Source organism: Varroa destructor, unplaced genomic scaffold, assembly GCF_002443255.2.
Source record: "Varroa destructor unplaced genomic scaffold, Vdes_3.0 BEIS01000005.1, whole genome shotgun sequence".
Lineage (NCBI taxonomy): Eukaryota > Metazoa > Arthropoda > Arachnida > Mesostigmata > Varroidae > Varroa > Varroa destructor.
Genome location: NW_019211458.1, coordinates 39,218,142 through 39,233,342, shown reverse-complemented (window position 1 = coordinate 39,233,342; position 15,201 = coordinate 39,218,142). Strand labels below are relative to the sequence as shown.

The 15,201-nt window shown below is 41.4% G+C and overlaps 2 protein-coding genes across 6 annotated transcripts in view; one reads left to right on the top strand and one right to left on the bottom strand.

Annotated features, from left to right (window-relative positions):
* The window catches only part of LOC147755677 (uncharacterized), a 25,638-nt gene extending 10,496 nt beyond the window's left edge, over positions 1-15,142 (bottom strand). For both annotated transcript variants that reach the window (XM_086989935.1, XM_086989937.1), the window contains exon 1: positions 14,917-15,142. The gene's annotated coding sequence lies outside the window, so the exon portion shown is untranslated. The remainder of the gene's footprint in view (positions 1-14,916) is intronic.
* LOC147755675 (uncharacterized) overlaps positions 1-15,201 on the top strand; it is a 104,273-nt gene that overhangs the window by 76,004 nt on the left and 13,068 nt on the right. Inside the window, exon 8 of one of the 4 annotated variants that reach the window (XM_086989951.1) lies at positions 79-389. The exons of the other annotated variants lie outside the window; for them this stretch is intronic. The gene's annotated coding sequence lies outside the window, so the exon portion shown is untranslated. Of the gene's footprint in view, positions 1-78; positions 390-15,201 lie in introns of those variants that run through there. 4 annotated transcript variants of the gene reach the window in all.

Below are 15,201 nucleotides of genomic sequence, written 5' to 3'. Positions count from 1 at the left end.
TACGACCTATATAGGCCACTGAATTGCATCCTACAGAAAAAAATTGTCCTTTTGTTGGTTGTCATTGATTTTGCACAGTATTGAATCAGTTTGGAGTGCGCGTTTTGGAATGACAACTAGAAAAAACTGCGGATCGTTAGCATTTTATTGTATTCAGATGTAGTAAGAGCATCGAAGGAGATGCCGTGAAGGCGATTATGCGCGATAGCGGTTACTGATGTCAAAACATAGCCCTGCCTCTATAATCCAAGAAACGAAGCGAGGATCCGGAACCTCTTAGGTACATATGTTCTTAGGAGGATTATTTATATAATATAGTATGGTTATTTGGATAGTCCATAGGAGTACTCAGTTGTGTACCTAAATATATAGGAATATATATAAATATATTTAAACGCTAATTTCCTAATCAATGAGTATAATAGTGGTAAATGCTAATTTTCCCCTTATAGGATAATTGTTTTCTTTTTGATGATTATTCTTAATGGTTTAGTTTTTATCATTATTTCAACTAAATATATTATAGTTAACATGATCATAATTTTTCTATTGGAGGGTCACGATATTGAGATTAGTCAGACTATATTAGCAACTAATATTGACGTTTACGTGAGATTACATTTACTATGCTAATGCTTTGAATTGAAAAATAAGTTTTATAATATTTATATATATATCTATTTGTATATATACTCTGCATTACCTTTACTTGGTTTTAGTGGACGTTTCGTGACCGATTCTGTACGTACTCTGGGGAGCTGGACCAAACCTCAATAACAATGCTACATTCCTACTGAGGTAGTAACATCCTATAGGTGACACGCATGTAGGAAATAATATGTCATTGTTTTTTTGCTTCGAAATCGTTGTTTTTAATAACAAGCAATAATGGACTTTTTTTTCACATTTATGCAATGCGTTGCCATAAGCGATTGATTAGAGCGATGTGACTCGTTTTTTTTTTGGCCTTAAGGACAGACAAAGGTTCTGTTGTGATAAATTTTGCTATCCAATTTCGTTCGATTAACTGTGAGCAGGCGGTTGCTCCCAAACGGAAAGCTTCAGCTTGACTTAGTGATACGTGAAAACTGAGTTCTTCAGCCAGGTTTCCCGTAAGGGCCCGGATTGTATGGTTTACAGGGGAATTGAGAGTCGTTTGCTGTTTCAACTAGTCTTAACTTCATATCAAATTGTAGGCCTCGATTTCATGAACATTTAGCAGTTGGCTAAAAAACACATACGAGTGTATTGCAAAGATGTCTTCTCTAGCGCAGAATACTACGTCAAACACTGTTCTGCGATAGAATTAGACTAATTAGACATTATATGTTTATGGGCACATTACTCGCGTCGTTTGCTTATGCTTAGCCGAGTCGTACCGAAATCTATCTTCTTACGCCCTGAAAAATTCTTCCTTTACCACATGAAGTCATTGGTGGTTACTTCAATGAAGATCAGACTGTCAATGGAATAGTTGCAACAACGAGATGGAACAAATGTTATCTTTTTCGCCATCCCGGTGAGGCGAGACGCCCTTCAATTGTAGATAAGTGAATATTCAGTGCGCCACAGTGCAATAACACTCGGCGGCCCTAGCTATTTACGGGTAGTCGAAGTGAAGAGAAACCATTGGCGAGATTAAGTTAGTTCCGACATTTTCACAAAAATGTGAATGTAGTTCTTTGCGAATAACGGGGGCACGCTTTCATGCGTCGACATCCCGGACGAGTCGGGTGGGCAAAAAGTGCATAGAGTTATACCAAACGCCGTTAATGCAGATGATTGGCCAGGCCACAGGCAGGCTTCGAAAGCAACCCCTGAAAGCCCGACGTGACTGCGCGAGCAAGCCCCACGTTTTGAAGCTATAAGAATCTGAAGGGCACAGCTAGCGCGAAGTAGGGCAACGCGGCGGCGGCGGCGACGCCTTTAGTCTGGACAAGACGTTGAAAGCTAGTCAGCTAGTGATGGCATCAACATCATCTGATCTAACAAGTTCCGCTACGCCGCACTGCTATTTACCATTATTTTATTGATATGGTTGCTAGTAGCATTACTTCGATGCTGCCGCCAGCGAGCGGATCGTGGCCAAAGATGAAAAATTGTTGGATTCTAACTTAACTTAATGTGTACGTGACATTGGACTGAACGTATGGCGAATGGCAGATCGGCTGTTAATTTTGATCTTGTGGGCATGGTCTTACGTATGCTATCTATGTGTAGAAAAGGTCGTTACTAAGGAAACTATAAACAAATCTGCAGGTATCAATGACTGTTCGAAAGCACTACAACTATAACTCGAAACATTTGGAGGTAGATGGGGTAGGTTTCACTAAGCTGGGGCTCTCCCAGAAACAGGAGGGGTGCATTGTATGTCATAAGGGCTGTAAGTTCTGACGAATTTCTAAATCACCTAAATTTTGTGTACTGCAGAATCGTTTGGCTAATTTCATTGAACGCATCTAGACTATTAGGTTTGCCGAAAAGTCGGCTTTTCAGAACATCTGATCTCTGGGCGGCTTTTCTGATTTCAGCGAATTACAAAGTATCTCCAACGATATGGGACTTTGTTCGACAATAAGCGAATTAGGCTAACAGCGTACTATATTAGTTTCGTGTTTATAAACTTGCCTTAAAGAGAATCGATGATTTCAACTTAACAAGCTGAAGTCGGTAACTGTGAAGTTTTCACTGTCAAGGGATCAAACGCGTGTGAATCTAACGCCTTGTCCAGTTAACCGTTTATTGCGCACTAGACGTAATTGGTTCGTCGGAACTTGTCCTAAATTCTACTTCAACTTAAATAATACATGGGTCATAACTCCTTTTCCATAGATTTATATATAGGGCTGCTTAATAATGAATTTTACGAGTATTTTTTCGGTCGTCAAAAGGACGAAATCGACATTTGAAGATTTGGGCCACGCTAAACTTTTTGACATCTAACTTGCATTCGTTTCGGGCTCTTGTTGTCGTCAGTCGCCCCTTTTGTGATTAAAGATAGAACATATATATTTATTGCGTTACAATTATGACGATGGTGTCGGTGTTAGAAGTGGTATTCGTGCATGAGAGGCAAATTCACCAGCCTATATATAGCATGATTGCATTGACACAGCAAAAATTTCTACCTGAACAAGAACTTTGTTGAAAAACGAAGATCTACACATTGCCTAGATAAATGTCTGGTCGCTGAATAGGACCTATACATGCGAATACACAAACACGTCGATAAACAGTCGCACGCACAGGCGAAAAAAGCGTGGACCCCGATCAAACAAGTGGACAAATTTTTTCCGTCTTGTTCGGCTAGCGAACGGGTAGCCGGCCATTGCCGACTACCGCGCTACGCCCGCTTAGAGCTACCGTGTATCAGTTTCCCAATGTTGTGGATCGGAACGAGCGACCCACCGCCATTCAGATAGATCCGGCTGCTTGACTATCGTTTATGCGGTGGGAACCTCTTCTTGGGCTTGATAGGTTTACAAGTCGACTATTACGGCACTAAGCACTATCTCTAGTATAAAGCACATCTATGAGCAGATACTCAAGCAAACATGGGACCGTATCTCTGCTCCCGGTCCCAGCGACAGCGGTAAACATCTTTACGCCACCATATCGGGGATGTTTTGCAGCCTAATCAACGGGATGACACTGCGATTCATTAGTACACATAGATGCTACACGTCATTAGCCAGATACATATGAAGCACACTGGTAGGCCCATGGCGCACGAGTCTAGCGTCTTAGCTACGATCACGGCTTCTTGAACTCGTCTGCGTTGAGTAGATTTACGTCTTGTTGTTGTATGAAGTATTCGTATGTTGCAGCCATAATATTAGCTAACGCGATCCGATTCAGCTAGCTGTCCATGATGTCCTTTGCACCTACATTTTCTAGTTTATTGGAACGAAGATGCCGTCAACAGTGTCACCAACGCTGCAGCGAAAATAGGACACATAGTCGATTAGTGTTGGACTAACAGTGTCTCAAACGTTTAATAAGTTCACAGCACTTAATGATTGACGCTAGTTTTTTTCATCCTGCTTCTAATAATCGAATATCAGCTATTTTCATTTGTTGCAATGATCAAGTTGTGTAAATCGCTCATTAATCTGGCTGGTGCGAAAGCTTGCTTGCCCAGTATGAGGGCAGCAGGGGAATTCCTGTGTTTACCATACGATGTCCTGTGCAGTCTTGACGTACATGCAGCCATGCGTGCGTATCGACAAGTCATAATACGTTGAACTAAGTAAAATAGGTAAGTGTGTACGATACAGGTTGGCATCCGTTGTTATACACTCAGTTTGTGATAGCCGGGTGTGTTTTTTTCAGAAGGCGATATAGCCCTACTGTAGCCTCTGCTGGTTCAAAGTGTTGTGTACTCAATGAATACCCTTAATAACGCTAATTGAAAAATGTGCGGGTATAGGTCTATATTGTTTCTCTGTATCTTCCCAATTGCGTGCCATCAAGCTACTTTCTACGCTATAGCTGTCAAGTTACCTCAGTGAATTTTGTGTAGTTACCACTGTTTGCTGTGCCACAACTTTCTGTATGGCACCTAACTCTGAAACGATCCAAATAAATGGCGTTTCTACTTTTTTATATATAATAAAGTGTATTGTGTATAATATAGCTCGTCCCCAGGGATGACGTTACGCCTCTAATTGTATAGCCATTACCACCTTGGAGCCAGCCGAGATTCGGCCGTCTCAAAAAAACTTCAGAGCGTCAAAAGATGGCTGCTGTCTAAGCAGGATCGCTCCGTCCAACTTACCGTTGACTCATGCTCATTGATATTTAACAGTTGACTTATGTTTCGAGTCTGATAACATTGACTCAGATGATTGGCTTCCATTGGCAGTGTGTCTAGGCCCAGTTTGGAGCCTGGACTCGCGTGCTTCCAAACATTGCATGCGGATACGTTGCTACGTTTACGGTTAACCACAGGCACGCAATTTCGAGATATAAAGAAAAAGGCAAAACTTCAATAATGTGCTTAGCGTAAAAATGTGATACAATAGCACAAAACGTCCACTGCTGCTGATTCGATCGTCGTTGGTCAAAATTTGACGGTACCCCTTCGATTCATTGTGACCCTACTAACTGTCTGCCAATCGTGCGTACATGGCACCGTATAGACCCCCCGCGATTACTGAATTCACTTGCACGCGCTGTCGCAAGCCGAACTGCACAATCAGAGTGAATAACTAACTGCATGCACGAGCTTCGCTGAAATCGAACCAGAGGGTCACGAAATCGAGATACGCATCGATAAACATAGTCATGCTGTTACTACATGACCCCTATGTTATCTTGTTAGTGATATAATGGCAATGATAATTACGATACAGACGTGTCTACGTCCGGAGGAGGAGGAGGAGGAGGAGGAGGAGGAGGTGGAGGTGGAGGTGGAGGTGGAGGTGGAGGTGGAGGTGTCAGTGTGTGTTTTAGAGACGTGAATGATTTAGTTGTACATCAACAATGTCGAGCAATGGCGAAAGAAGACGATAGTGTCTTACTTCTAATATATGTAAAAGTACGTGCCTAGACGCGTGTATCTCAGATAGATAGCCAGATGAATCAATGTCACGAGTAAGCTAACGGGAGCTGGTACAGCGGAGGATAAACGAAACGCATCCTGTCACCACTGTTGTTATTGTTATTGCGAACGGCACAGTGATACCCATCAAGCGTTACGTTACCTCCTGGTCTTCTTCCTTGTCCATCTTTGCCCTGCCGAAGCGAACAACAGAACCACGTTACCGGAAGTCACGCTATAGTAAAGATAAATTATAGACAGATGATTCCGAAAGGATTATCAAAACGAAGCGATACTGATGGGTGCTGCTACGCAAAGCTGTCACTAGACTGATCACTCGATAATCGATCAACAGCTCTATTGGCCGTTATTAGCGCGTGCACAGGCATGTTTTTCGCACAATTAAAACTATTCGCCTAGGTTTGTAGTTTTCACAAAGACTTATACTCGTAATAGGGCACTGCCTATAGCAGGTTTACTAAATCACAGTGTAAATGTTCGTTGCGGACGAGCTTGATCGTTCCGAAACACGAAACATACCGACTCGAAGCGATGAGATAAACGCACCCATCATTATCCTATTGATATTATAGTTCGCCGATTAGAGCTGAGCTATACCTGTTCCAGGTGCCAGCACCTGTTCTGGGAAAGAAACGTCTTCTTTTGATACTTCTACTGGGTATACCGTTCATCAATCTTCCAAGCTGTTGAAAGAACGTGCTGCTCAAGTAAATTATTAGAAACATATAACCTATATTTTTATGGTGAGAATTTGTGATCAGGTAGCTGAGCGTGTTTTTTTGCTAAATACGTCCACACTAAAGACCGAAAGAAACTACATAAATAGCCACATTGCCAACTTGATAGTTACGCGGCCACGTACAAATGTTACCATACAAAGATAGTCGTAATGATAATCATTTATGTGGGTCTGGGTTTTGATTTGTAAATTTCACTGTTGATCCCATTCCAGAATCGTAAATATTACGCAACACCACGTAGATAGATTGGGTCAAGCGAAATACACCCTTGACATCGACCGACGTCGATGTTTGGGCAAACCCACGCATTTTTATTATATTTTTTCTAGCCAGTCTACCAATAGCAGTGGCACCTGCTGCTACCGGTTCATGGCACCGTGCTGAGCCATTATCGTCTACCATTCTGTCTATGATTACTGGTGTTGATGACGCCATCCATGAATGGAGTTTTTGTTGCTACGGTATTACTCGACAAGGCGAGAATATTGTGCTCATTAGCGCTACATGCAAAGCGTGGGTGGTGAAATTTCCGAAAAAATCTATAAAATATACTGTGGATCAGTTTTTCTCCACGCTGATACGCGGAGCTTATTTCGAACGGCAGCCGGTTGCAGAATTCGCCAAAGTGAGTGGCGTTGTCTAAGGTGGATGAGTCTAAACCTTAGGGTAATAGAATTATTAGGTAACTTATATTGTGCTTAGTACTGAATTGAATTGTTGCCATGTTTGTTCTCATTTATTTGCTCAGCCGTGCGCCATTGATACAATCAGTGTGTATATTTATAAAGCATACACAAGACGTGCTTTCATTAAAGCCAATCTTGTAAGAGCTATTGCATTGTCGTAGTAATGGCCGTTCTAGGTAATTGTCTGATAGCTGATAACAGTGTCGGAATAGAAGAAAAATTATTTAGAAGGCATGCTTTTTTTACTTTACCAAACACTCTGGTTGTGGAAGATGTGGGACGAAACTAACCATGCTATAGAGTGTTCATGTTAACTCCAGTTTATAAAGGAATGTCAGCGATTGGGAAGTTTTAAAGTTGCAAATCTGTATTACAGCTTTACGCTATTCGAGTTCAGCCAAGAACGCATGTTAAATAGCTACTTAGATGACTCACCGTGCGTGACCTCGTTTCCCTTCTAACTAATTAATACGCCAATTTTCGAATCTCAAGTGGAATCCTCGTGAGGCTCATTCAACACGCATGAGAAAGTACTCCAGCTTGTACTCTAATAGTCATTTATAAAAGTCAAAGTTTTAAACTTCAATAATTCGACTAGGTCGTCTTTTTTCAAGGTTTATGCCTCTGCAGGGCTTTTTTGTCATTGGTTTTTGTTGTTATGGCTACTATTCGTATCGGTCCCACATGAAATCTCCGCATAGGGCCACCCACTTTTTACCTCTAAACTGAGTTGTCTTAGTTTATAATTCGAGCTACAGCAAACGCTACTTAACGCCGCTCTGTGATGTTTCCAATTCTAACCTACGACGAAGTGCTTGGCCTTTATCACTCTATTTAAGTACTCCTGTTAGATGAATCGTGTTACCGTCCGGTTCCGTTATGTCCTATTGCCCTCATCGTACGTAACCCGCCATCGTTTTTGTGTTATCCTGTCATCGATTAGCAGTTTTTTTTTTCATCATCCTAAAGTGAAACCGATGATAGCTCCTAGTATATTAGGTCGCTACAGCCAAACATCTAAGCAATTTTAAGATATATCTATTTTTTTGAAAATGACGAAATTTTCCATTTTTGAACGTAGAAGTATTCTATTACTTTTTTTTTTCTCTCGAAAATTCGATTTTGAGCTAGTTGCGTACAATTCGCAATAGAAAGCGATTGTTAGTTATAGATATTGGGCAGATTGTCAGCCATTCTTCTAACAATAACCGAAAAAGAGATTTTTCTCACTTTGAAGAACTTTCTGTGCTCGGTGATTGAATATTCCCCTTATTCGATAAACTAAGCATATACAGGTTAAAAATCCTGAAGTTATTAGAACATGTTTTTACATGTAAGCTGTTCTGGCTGGCACTAAAACTGAATAACTTTTAAACGAGTTGGACGATGATATTTTCAGGCGTTAGTAATACTCTTTTACATTTGTTGCACGCTTTAGCTACTTTTGAACAGCAATACAACTACCATTCGCGTTCCCTTGTATCATTTGTCTGTTTATGATTTTTCGAAGTAAATCAATAGTAGGACAACGCTCGTCCACCAGCTGTCCGTTTTAGGACACCTCTTTATAACATAGACTTAAGTTGGAAGAATAAACGGTTGGAGCCAACAGAGGACATTCTTTTGTTCAATCCAAGAAGTAATCGAATCATGGCGCTAAGCCCTGGCCTTGTCATTAAGTAAGCAGACTGCGCTCTTGATTGCCCTGCCCAACGGTCTATGAGTCTCTTGAAAAACTTGATATAGTGGGTTGCATTTACTGGGTGTCTTGTTGTAGAAGATGCGTCTCATGTCAATTGCAGGTATTACCATGACCTTACGTCGCGTGCTGTTCTCTTGCCTCCCCTTTTCATCTGACGAACGAGACTGAATGATACTTCGTCTAAGGCGGCCGTGTGCCCCCCGCGTTTTTTATTGAATCAAATTTCGCAAAATGCACAGGAAATACACCACATTAATTTCCAACTAACCGAAAGTCAATTCGCGAAGGACTCATTTTTTCCTCAGTCAGTTTCCACGTTTTTACTATTTGAGTTGTACTTCTATAGCAGGTTACATGTGGAACGCCAGTACATGGAACGCTTAAAGCCTCTTGGCTAATGTCTTCATTAATCTCCCATCGATTTCATTCAGCGTTATCGACTTCGAGGAACATAACCGCTAAGTAGTAATTTTTGAGAAAAAAAAAATATCAGAATTAATTTCTACTGAAGTAAAGATAGTCGTTGTTAACTTGCATGCTTCTAGAAGAAAGGAACATTTACCCGTTATATAATACTACATATATATATATATATATATATATATATATATATATATATAAAACTATAATTTGCTTTAAAGTATAGGATCGGGTTAGTATTATTAGGCCAGGAGATCTCTGGATACGTTGCTCAAACACTATATCATATATTTGAGTGCATCCAAACCTTGTTTTTCTGTTATCTGTTTGAACGACCTTCCGTATGTCCAAAGAAGACACAGGAATCGTATAAAACTGGATTCTGGTCTATTGTACGTGGGAACAAGCAATCCCATTACTAGCAATAGTGCACGTTGTCGTGGCGGCCGCAGCGAACCTGGATGCGGACACAAACACCTAACCGAATTCGCCGTCTCGGTCGATATGACCTAAAGACCTAACCTGTTTTGCCGACTAAGTACGAATCAAGGCTAAATATGTTCTAGCTTTCGTACTATCTACTAAAGAAATCACTACCGCTACCGTACTCGACACCGCTGTGGAGGTATCTGTGTTACTCGAATACGGTACAAATAATATCATGATCAAGATTAGCCATCATAAATAGTATATGTGTTTATATCCATGTATCTTTTTATCTAGTCAATGTTTGATTTTAAAACGTTCTTTCGGACGTACAGAATACGCTGTTTCTAAACATCGTTGTACGTTCTTTACGCGGCTCAGCCACCTTCGCAGCTTAGTTCAATGATGTAATGTTAACTATATATATATATATATATATACATTGATCGGTAAGCACCTGTTGTCTTACCCGCATGTTATCCACAATATTGTCCTGGATGGATGCCTTATAGGTTAACACTGAGTATTGTCGTCACTGCATGCCAATGATTGCACGATGCGAATGATAATGACAATAAAATTTTGTTTGAATTTCCCGTTTCAATAGGCACCACATACCGTTTACGCATGCGCTCATTGACAAAAGGGCAAAGTTTCTCTGTGGGCACTTTTCTCTATGTAAATGTCGTCGTTACGAACTAGGGTGACGACCGCGTAGAGGTTTGTAGGTACACGGAGAACGGCGGTATTTAGAAAGGGGGAATTTTTCGAGAAAACAAGCATCGGGTTATCGGAACCGATGTCCGATCGATTCCTTCAAAGTGACTTGTTGTTACAGTCTGCTTTAATCGTAAACAACTGCCGAACGAAAAGTGACGAAGGAGAATAGGTAACGCGGGTGCTGCTGCAGTCGCTGTCTTCGCTCGTTCTTCTTTTTTCTGTTCCTGCTTACTTGTCGGTCTGACGGTGACTGTGTACGCGTGCGTTCATCGTTGCCTGTGATTGACGTTTTCGGCCGGATGGATGCTGGCTCCTGACCAAGATACCGGCCCCCTGTCCCCATCCTCAAATGTAACTGTTGTACTTTGATATGAACCGTTGTTCACTTACTTTTGCTACTGGTTATGCTTGCCCAGCAATAACAGGTCAGTGTTTGTTGCTGTAAAGCTATTACCTATCAGTGCTCGATCAGAAAGCTAAATCGCTTTTCTTTTTTTAAACTTGATGACCACGTCGTTCCGCTTAGTGCAGAATACTTTTGTTGACGCAACAGACATGTCTGCCCTGACAATCGTCTGATGGCTAGCTATCTGAGCTCGTGGGCTTCAATTACAGATGTTAGCGTACGTCCGCGTATAAAACGATTACAAGAAGCTATTATCTCGTGAAAGCTTCCAATATGTGTCGTATGGCGCCCCCAGGGCTCAACCAGTTGGATCGTTTATGACAGGTAAATGTTGCCAAAAGCCAAGGGGAGATTGCACAGTGGGGCGCATGTCGAACAAATTTGTGGGCGCATCTCGCCTGCAGTTCGTATACGTTGAGGCTGTTGTTGTTGTTATGAGTAGCTAGCAATTCGGGTATAAAGGATACCGAACTGTTTTCTATTGTGTCGACACCATCGTTCATATTAACAAGCAAAGCTACTTCTGTTCTCTTGTGCGCCTCTGCCAGGTCGAGCCGATTGCTGGTCGATCCGAATTTGTTTGATAGTATTTCTTATGTATCTATCCATGTATGTCGCGCCGTCGTAAGGCGCAAATGAGGGCCGACGATAACCTAAATGGCTGAGCATGTCTGCACTCTTTTCAGAGTAATTCCGAAAATGCTACAAGAGCGCTCGTTCGCGCCATCGTCTAGCTGGTCAGGTCGACAAAAGACGAGAATTATGTGATACACTAAGGCAAACTTCGAATTACTGCTTCTGCCGCTGCTGTCAAACCGCCGGATGGTGAAGTAGACGGTGTACGGGAAAAAATTAACTGCCCAGGGAAAGCTGGCAGTGACCGGAGATAACGGTTCGTTCAGTATCAGATAGGGCTCCTATATAATATGAAATCATCGTGCGAAAGAATTGAAATCACTGAACCTTGGGAATAATCACGACGATATCATCATATCTTTAACTAATGTAGTGATCTTATCCATCAATAGTAGCAGTATTGTCAACATTACCATATAACATATATCTGCTTTAGGATCCGCAAACGCAAACCACACATACATAGTCCTACAAGCCTTGAGCAATCAATAAGGCATATGACTTGATACAAGGCTAAGCCTATTGCTAAGGTTAGTACTATCCAGTTAAACAGACAGAAACAGTTTTATGTGTATTACTTTAGCGTCTTGATCGATTTGCGAACATATGGACTATAATGACACAGACCGAACATACGGAAGTACATTTGACATTGTATCCGAAGACAGATTCAACACACAAATAAAAACAATATGTAATATATTTAGCCTAAATCTTTGTAAGTGCTTACTTTACAATCGTATTGATGTATTCAAAGTACCTAACGGGCATTAGTAGAAATGTCCGAACGAGCAACGAAGGCTATTCGTGAGACGTATTAATGAATTAGTTCAAGCTACGAAATGTCAAATACAGTTCTAACGCCATCGACTTTACGTGTAGCAGTGTGAGCTCTTTTTCGCCTTACTACGATTCCATCGATGCTCGACGACATATTCAATTGCAAAAACACAGCCTCTTCCTTCACTGTTCCAAAAGAGGCTGTCCTCGCTGCTACAAAAGAGGTGATTGAATTGATAAATACGTTTGTAGACATACGTAAATTTCGTCCCTGTAACAGGCCTATTTTCAGCCTGAATGAGCTTCGCGCCCAGGGACGGATTGCGCATTACTGTCTTTCCTACGTAACCGATTTCGAGCAGATTCGAATATTGTTCGATTGCCGCCTTGACGGATGAGCGCATGTCGGCGACCAGACATATGGGTGCCAACGCATATAGAACGCAGTCATCGCGCGTGGAAAGTATTAGGGATCATTGTTTTCGCGACGAGGCAACTATCGTTAATAGGGGCATCAGTCCAGGGCAGCAGCTAAACAATGGATGTTCCGTGTCAGACGAATCGATAACACATAATGCTGTTTGTGGACACGACATGTAAATGTTGGACGGGCAGAGGCAACGACACCGCCAGCCATTGAGCCGATTAACCAGAGGTGACGTTTGTCGAGGAAAGCTCATTAATTTAATCACGTTCTCATTTCCATTTGTCAAAACACGTTTTCCTCGTTGACGCATCGCGCCGAATACGGCTTTTTCGAATACGTTCGCTAAGCGTTGGCTGTAACACTCTTTAGACGATGAGAAGAAAACCATTATGTATTGATCGAATATACTTTTTATCATTTGAACACCTGAACAATTTAGTGGGTCTATATTAGAGTAAGACTAACTGGGTCGGCCGGTGCCGATGTTATCAAGTTTTTCTAACTTCTATATTTAAACAGTTTGTTCCCGTATGTAGCACCTTTTTCTTCTGATGTCAACGGATACGAATTTCCACTTGGACACTACAGTACGTACTTATTTTTTTCAAATTTCCACAAGTCAGCATTCGAGCTAAAGCATTTTTGGTCAGCGTAGAAAGCATCGCTCTTCAAACGTCTCTATTACTTTGATGAGGAAATGATTACACTTAACAGATCGCACTGCCGCAAGGCAGGGCAGTCTCAGTCATTGCTGGGTGTTTATTATCAGCACGATCTCGTAAAGGCTCTTATATTAATTAATTGGCTTTCGACTTAATTAATAGTCACATGATTGATTCTTTCTTTTAGGCGTCCAATTCCGCTTAAGATCTGTTTCGTATAGATGATCGTCGTATTGTCTGCGTTTATTGATAAATTCACATTGGGCGAACAGCTAGAAAAGCAGTGACAAGTGGATAGGGACTTGCGTGTCCTGGTGTATTGTGGCCGGTAATCCCGGTGCCGGACTAGGGATAAGGAAGACTAGGCCGTCATAGTGGCCTAAGGTACGTATCGGATAGCGATGACCATTACGAACGGCTTGTACTGACTGCTGCATTGTGCGTGCGTGTGTGTGCTGTTGCTGACATGGACCTACGTATAATTCAGTTCTTCGCGTCCAAATAATTCCTACAAGGCATCACAACTAGTTGGATTTATGCAACGTTCGTTGCGAAAAAACATGACAGCACGGAAGGACGGTCCGGTAGAACAGGCGCACGAGGAGAAGCGCAGCTAATGACACAATGATAGGCACTACGTGGCCCACTGTGACGTCATGGCCATATATATGTATATAAATTACCTAGTTCCTGTATTGCGTTCTCTTTCTGTTTCGTTACATTTTTCGACTATGCGGAGAAGCATGACGATGATCACGGCAAGGCTGTGTATCTGTAGCGAGAAGTTTAAGCTTACTCGAAACATATAACTGCAACTTAGCTAACATCGCTTCATATAAAGTACTCATTGCATACATACTTTTTTTGTAACTAGCAATACAGCTCCGCAGGGAAAGTTATGAACAAAAAAAGTCATGCCCTATTTCAAAGGCAGGTTTATCCAAATGAAAACATGCACTGATTTTTGAATTTGTGTGCATGATCATCAACGGCGTTCGTTACCGCTAGTGTTTTAGTTTCTATTCTACCTACTATCACGTGTATCAATGGTATGGTTATATAGAACTAAGCTCCATTAGTCCGCGCGAGGTTGGTAACCGTGTGCAGTTTCTAACCTAAATAAACCTGCTTCTATATATAGTAGTCTTGATGATAATGACAATCATATAAATATTATTATTTCTTCGCACTATTTGACAGATTCTTACAAAGTTGTAAGACCGTATTTCAGTAATTCACGAAAAGTTTCTCTGATACATATATACTATTCGAGTTTTAGCCCAAGTAGATCAGCCTTGTACACGAATCGCTCTCTCAGGTCGGTTATCCAACAATAGATCTATCTCGAATTAGGCGGATATGTTCATAAATTGATCAGACTTGTACGGTTACTCGACGATTCAAAGATCTGAAGATCAGAATATGGAAAAAATGATCGGACTTGTAATTACTACTGGCCAACATTCTTGTCTATGCATCTAAGAGTACGCGAGTATTTGGTTGTCTACTTCACGTCTGTCCAAACGGGGCTCTTTGTATTGATTCTCACATAGACTCATAACGACGACGTAAACGAACAACAGCCTCTAACATCAAAAAACAATGATTGTATGCTGAGTGTAGGCAACATCAAGCATACGTATTGCACGTAAACTCATCTGGACGTCCATGATCCAAAAGTAAAAAAAAAGAAAAAATGTAAGCCTTTATGTCTGTGTTAAATCCATAATAAATGTTTGATATCTGACCGTTAGAGTTATCGTCGAAGGGAGTGATGAACGCGAGGAATAGACCCTCTTTCACAAAGTGTCTTGCCATTATTAACACTAATTAAGCCGCAGTCGAACAACGTGCTTTCTGTCTTATTTCCCATTAGTACATGACATAATGACTGATAGGCCATTATGGCTCCAGGCCAGTACAAAACAATTACTACAGTGCGGAGGTCTGCACCGATGGTGCAATGCGCCTTGAAGCTGGGACGCATTTAAATCGTCGAGCGGTCATACCTTTACGACGGTGACCACTCGAAC